General features: G+C 48.9%; 1 pseudogene; it reads left to right on the top strand.

Moving 5' to 3' along the window:
* The first annotated feature begins 1,128 nt into the window (after positions 1–1,128).
* Positions 1,129–1,994, top strand: LOC105512282 (annotated as a pseudogene).
* The last annotated feature ends 4,927 nt before the right edge of the window (positions 1,995–6,921 follow it).

A 6,921-nucleotide genomic window follows, 5' to 3' on the forward strand; every position in this document is an offset into this window, starting at 1 on the left:
TTCCAGGAAAACTAGCAGGCATGGTGCGTACTGGGCATTTCCCTGCAGCTCAGCCTCCCATGGAGCCAGGGAAGAATCCTGAGAAAAGCCTTTCCAGCGTGCAGGACTCCCAGGGCTCCAGAATCCCTCCTGCAGTGCCAAGCCTGGCCTCCATGCTGACTGCACCAGCAGCAGAAAGCAGGAAGCAAGGGGATGATGCGGGACTGGGGGAAGTATTTGGCGGGTGGGGAGGAAGGGGTCAGCTGGCAGCAAAGCCATGGTCTTGGAAGTTGAATCCTTTCCTTATTCCACATCGCTCACAGCAGAGTCTTACTCCCCACCCCCACTGGACCTAGCCCTCAGGAAGCCACATGCCTGGAGGACACTCCTGTTAGATTGCATGCTTGCAGACTGAGCACTTGCTGACTCCTGGCTGTGACACAAAGCCTTCTGTTAATCCCCCTGAGTCCCCTGGCAGATCCACCTGCCAGTATTTACTCATGTTTCTGAGAAGAGGCTCAGAGGCCAGGGGACCTGGGGCAGGAGGCTCCCTGTGAACACAGAGCGTCCTATTCACGGATGAGGGCTCAGCGTACTTGCCCTAAGGGAGTTGGTTGGGGCATTGGGACACACAGGCAGTTCGTGGCAGAGCAGGGACTGGAGGCGGGTCTCTGATCTGAGTCACCATCCATAGCTACTGCCGTCTCCTTCCCTGCCCACCAGTACCCATCAGTGTCAGGGAGAGCTCCCTGGTACTTGGTTCAGGAGCGGCATCTTGTGACTGCTCATGCAGCCAAGGCCTGGGACCTGGGGCCAGGGAAGATCCTAAGGCTCTGTTACGGGAGAGCCAGTATTGGCCTTACCCCAAGACTTCTCTGCCGGAAACTCCACCCCTTATCCCCAGCTCAACCCTCAGGCAGAGGGCCTTTTCTCCTCCTCCACCTGAATCTCCAGTTCCAGGAAATAAGAAGCTGGCTCCAAAGGAAGACCTCCCCTTTTTCAAGGCCCTGTTTATCTCTAAAGTGGACATGATTGATGCCACAGGAATGCATTCAGCTGCAAGTAACAGAAAACATGACCAACAATGTGGGAAAGATTATAGATGTTTACTTTGCTCATGACAGAGCTTCTTCTCTGAGAAAACACCAAATGGCAGATGACAGTGCAGCGGGAGGCCCAGAGGCCCTGGGATGAGGAACCGTGGCAGCTTCTGCAGAGGCTTCGGCACTGGCATCTGGGGCTGGGGTCATGGCCAGGGTTGGGGCCAGGGGCATGAGAGCTCCAAGGCTATGGAGCTCTCAGAGGCAAGGCTGAGGATGAGGAGTGGATGCCCGTCACCAAGCGGGGCCATCTGGTCAAGGACGTGAAGATCAAGTCCCTGGAGGAGATCTGTCTCTTCACCCTGCCCCTCAAGGAGTCATATCACTGACATTTTCCTGGGGGCTTCTCTCAAGGATGAGGTTTTGAAGACCATGCTGGTGCAGAAGCCGACCTGCGCTGGCCAGTACACCAGGTTCAAGCCATTTGTGGCCACTGGGACTACAATGGCCACCTCATTCTGGGTGTTAAGTGCTTCAAGGAGGTGGCCACTGCCATCCAAGGGGCCATCATCCTGGCCAAGCTCTCCATGGTCCCTGGGCACAGAGGCTACTGGGGTAACAATATTGGCAAGCCCCACAGCGTCCCTTGCAAGGTGACAGGCCACCATGGCTTGGTGCTAGTGCACCTTAACCCTGCGCCCAAGGGCGCTGGCATCATCTCAGCCAGGAAGGTACTGATGATGGCTGGTATCAATGACTGCTACACCTCAGCCAGGGACTGCACTGCCACTCAGGGCAACTCTGCCAAGGCCAGCTTTGATATCATCTCCAAGACCTACAGCTACCTGACCTGACTTCTAGAAGAATACTGTATTCACCAAGTCTCCCTACCAGGAATTCACTCACCATCTTGTCAAGACCCACACCAGAATCTCTGTGCAGAGGACCCAGGCGCCAGCTGTGGCTACAACATAGTGTTTTTATACAAGAAAAAGTTAATTACGCCTGTTTAAAAAAAAAAAAAGACTGGGCACAGTGGCTCATGCCTATAAACCCAGCACTTTGGGAGGCTGAGGTGGGTGGATCACTTGAGGTCAGGAGTTCAAGACCAGCCTGGCCAACATGGTAAAACCCTGTCTCGACTAAAAATACAAAAATTAGCCAGACGTGGTGGCGGGCACCTGTAATCCCAGCTACTTGGGAGACTGAGGCAGGAGAATTGCTTGAACCCAGGAGGCAGAGGTTGCAGTGAGCCGAGACCAGCATGTTGGCCAGGCTGGTCTGCAACTCTGACCTCAAGGGATTCGCCTGCCTCAGTCTCCCAAAGTGCTGGGATCGTAGGCATGAGCCACTGCGCCCGACCATGTTTTTAATTTTTTTAGAGATGGGGTCTCACTCTGTTGCCCAGGCTGGAGAGCAGTGGCACCATTACAGCTCACTGCAGTCTCTCAACCTCCTGGGCTCAAGCAATCCTCCCACCTCAGATTCCCGAGTAGCTGGGACTTCAGGCATGCGCCAGCACACCCAGCTAATGTTTTACTATTTATAGAGATGATGTCTAGCTATGTTGCCCAGGCTGGTCTCAAATTCCTGGACTCAGGCAGTCCGCTTGCTTTGGCCTCCCAAAGTGCTGAGATTACAAGTGTGAGCCACCACAGTCAACCAACTTTTTCTTTTATATTGAGGCAAAATTCATATCCCATAAAATTTATCAATTTAACCCAAGTGTAGAATTCATTTTAAAGTGTAAAATTTATACATTCAAAATGTTGTGCAACCATCACCACCATCTCATTCCAGAACATTTCTATCTCCCCAAAAGGAAACTCCATACCCATTAAGCAGTGACTGTGATTGTCTCATCTCTCCAGTCCCTAGCAACCACTACTCTGCTGTCACTAGGGATTTGCCTATTCTGGACATTTCTCTTTGTTTTTTTGAGACGGAGTCTCATACTGTCACCCAGGCTGGAGTACAGTGGTGCAATTGGCTCACCCCGAGCTCCGCCTCCCGGGTTCACATCATTCTCCTGCCTCAGCCTCCCGGGTAGCTGGGACTACAGGCACCCACCACCATGCCCGGCTAATTTTTTGTATTTTTAGTAGAGACAGGGTTTCACCGTGTTAGCCAGGATAGTCTCGATATCCCGACCTCGTGATCCGCCCGCCTCAGCCTCCCAAAGTGCTGGGATTACAGGTGTGAGCCACCGTGCCCAGCCACGACATTTCATATAAATGGAATCATACAATATGTGGGCTGTTGTGTCTGGCATCTCGCATAGTTTCCAAGATTCATCCATGTGGTAGCATCTATCAATACTTCATTATTTTATGGCTGAAGAAAACTCCATGATATGAATAAATACAGCATATTTTGTTTACTCAGTCACTAGTTGATGGGCATTTGGGTTGTTTCAAACCTTTGACTGTTACACATAATGCTACTATGAACATTCAAGTACCAGTTTCTGTTTTCACTTCTTTTGGATATATACCTAAGAGTGAAATTGCTGGGTCATATGGTAATTCTATGGTTAAGTGTTCGAAGACTGCCAAAAAGTTTTCTACAATAGCTGTACCATTTTACCAGCAATGTATGAAGATTCCAATTTCTCCACATCCTCACCAACACTTGTTATTTTCAATGTTTTTGTTATAGCCATCCTAGTGGGTGGGGAGTGGTATCTCACTGTGGTTTTTTTTTTTTTTTTTTTTTTTTTGAGACAGGGTCTTACTCTGTCATCAGGCTGGAGTGGCGCGATCTCAGCTCATTGCAACCTCCGCCTCCCGGGTTCAAGTGATTCTCCTGCCTCAGCCTCTCGAGTAGCTGGGACTACAGGTACACAACACCCAGCTAATTTTTGTATTTTTAGTAGAGACGGGGTTTCACCATGTTGGCCAGGCTGGTCTTGAACTCCTCACCTCAAGTGATCCACCTGCCTCTGCCTCCCAAAGTGCTGGGATTACAGGCATGAGCCGCCACACCCAACCCTCACTATGGTTTTTATTTGCATTTCCCTAATGACTGATGATGTTGAGCACCATGTTTATTGACCATTTGCAGATCTTTTGTGGAGAAATGTACAATCAAGTCCTTTGCTCGTTCGTTTGTTTTATAATTGCTGAGTTCTAAGAGTTATTTATGTATTCTGGATCCTCGACCCTTATCAGATATATGACTTGCAAATATTTTTCCCATTCTTGGGTTATCGCTTCACTTTCATGATAGTGGCCTTTGATGCACAAAAGTTTTAGATAGCAGTGAAGTCAATGTTTTCTTTTGTTACTTGCTTGTGCTTTTGGTGTCATATCTAAGAATCCATAGCCAAATCCAAGGTCATAAAGACTTAGCCCTATGGTTTCTTCTATGAGTTTGGTAGTTTTTAGCTCTTACATTTAGGCATTTGATCCATTTTGAGTAAATTTTGTACATACTATGAGGTAAGGGTCCAACTTCTTTCTTTCGAACATGGATATCCAGTTGTTCCAGCCTGTTCCAGCCCCATTTATTTAATAATTGTAGCCCCCTGACTTTTTTTTTTTTTTTAGATGAAGTCTCGCTCTGTCACCCAGGCTGGGGTGCAGTGGTGCAATCTCGGCTCACTGTAGCCTCTACCTCTCGGGTTCAAGCAATTATCCTGCTTATCATCCCGAGTAGCTGGAACTACAGGCAGCTGCCACCACACCACATAATTTTTGTATTTTTAGCAGAGATGGGCTTTCACCATGTTGGCCAGGCTGGTCTCAAACTCCTGATCTCATGTGATCTACCCGCCTCAGCCTCCCAAAGTGCTGGGATGACAGGTGTGAGCCACCGTGCCTGGCCTGTGGCACCCTTTTTGAAAGTTAATTGACTTTACATGTACAGGTTTATTTCTAGACTCTAAGTTGTACCTCATTGATCTACACCATTAATTTCTAAGGCATTGGAGAAAGGGGCAAATGAACACAGGTCCAACTCTTTAGAGAAACAAATTTAATAAAGCAAAACACTCTTCTCACTGGACTACATTGACCTAGGCAGAATTTTTGGGGTTCATGATAGATTTTGAGTCAAAATATCTTATCTAAACTTTTTTTTTTTTTTTTTTTTTTGATTTTCCTTTCCTTTCCTTCTCTTCTCTTCTTTTGTTTTTTTTTTTTTTTGAGACCGGGTCTCATTCTGTTGCCCAAGCTGGAGGGTAGTGGCATGATCGCAACTACTGTAGACTCAGCCTCCCGGACTCAAGTGATCCCTTTACCTCAGCCTCAAAAACAGCTAGGATTATAGGCATAAGTACTACACTCAGCCTTATCTGAACTTTGAACATTGGCATGACCTTGGTTCCTTTTTCTTTGGAGACGAAGTCTCGCTCTTGTCGCCCAGGCTGGAGTGTGGTGGCGCGATCTTGGCTCACTGCAATCTCCGTCTCCGGGTTCAAGTGATTTTCCTGCCTCAGCCTCCCAAGTAGCTGATACTACAGGTGCATGCCACCATGCCCAGCTAATTTTTTTGTATTTTTGAGACGGAGTCTTGCTCTGTCACCCAGGTTGGAGTGCAGTGGCGAGATCTTGGCTCACTGCAAGCTCCGCCTCCCGGGTTCACGCCATTCTTCTGCCTCAGCCTCCTGAGTAGCTGGGACTACAGGCTCCCACCACCACGCCCGGCTAATTTTTTGTATTTTTAATAGAGATGGGGTTTCATCATATTAGACAGGATGGTCTCGATTTCCTGACCTTGTGAACTGCCCGCCTCGGCCTCCCGAAGTGCTGGGATTACAGGCGTGAGCCACTGTACCCCGCCAATTTTTTGTATTTTCAGTAGAGATGGGGTTTCACCATATTGGTCAGGCTGGTCTTGAACTCCTGACTTCTGGGGAGGTGGCCATCCACATGCTGAAAAATGGCTTCTTCTTTTTAATCCTAACCAACTGTCCAAGTCAGATACACACAAATTCACGCTGTAAAGTTTTGGCCTAGAAGTTACTTTCCCTGGGGAAGCTGATAGCCCCCCTATCTTGTCAATGCCCTTCCTATCAACTCCTCAATAAGCTCTCCTAAAAGAAAAGACTGTGAGTCCAATTATGTGCACTCACAGTCAATATAACTGTGGGAGAGAAAAACTCTTGGTCCCCTGGGTGGTAGAAATGGAGGACACTTAAAGGCTGGCAGTTGGTGTCTGGGGAACAGTCTGAATCTCCCGTGCTCCACGGCCTACAGATTGCAGACAGCTGGTCAGGTGGAGTCAGGCTGTCAGTTCTCCCATCCCCCGTCCCCACCCCCGACATCATGGGACAGAAAAAGCTGGCACCCGTGGGTGGGAAGAATTTCAGACAGAAAGAGAGAGATTGAGCAGGAGAGGAAGGCTGCTTGCAGCCCTGAATAACATCTTTCTTTGCATATTTTCTTCCTCCAGAACAGTTTGGAGGCACAGCCCGGCTGCTGCCTTGGCTGTTGATCAGCATGATTACTCACGGGCCCATCCTTTCTTAGCACTGTTGGAGAACACAGAGCTAGCACTGGCTTCCAGAGTGTTCTGGGGGTGTCTTTTCTGCCTTTTTCTATCCTTCCATCCATTCCTGTGGGTTCTAGGGCAGCTGCTCGTTTGAAAGAGAGCAGAGAGACTTTTGTTTGTTTGTTTTGAGACGGAGTCTCGCTCTGTTGCCAGGCTGGAGTGCAGTGACATGATCGTGGCTCACTGTAACCTCCGCCTCCCAGGTTCAAGCGATTCTCCTGCCTCAGCCTCCTGAGTAGCTGGGACTACAGGTACATGCTACCACCACGCCGGGCTCATTTTTGTATTTTTAGTAGAGACAGGGTTTCACCATGTTGGCCAGGCTGGTCTTGATCTCCTGGCCTCGTGATCTGCCTTCCTTGGCCTCCTAGAGTGCTGTGATTACAGGCATAAGCCACAGCGCCCGGCC

Source organism: Colobus angolensis, unplaced genomic scaffold, assembly GCF_000951035.1.
Source record: "Colobus angolensis palliatus isolate OR3802 unplaced genomic scaffold, Cang.pa_1.0 Scaffold21, whole genome shotgun sequence".
Lineage (NCBI taxonomy): Eukaryota > Metazoa > Chordata > Mammalia > Primates > Cercopithecidae > Colobus > Colobus angolensis.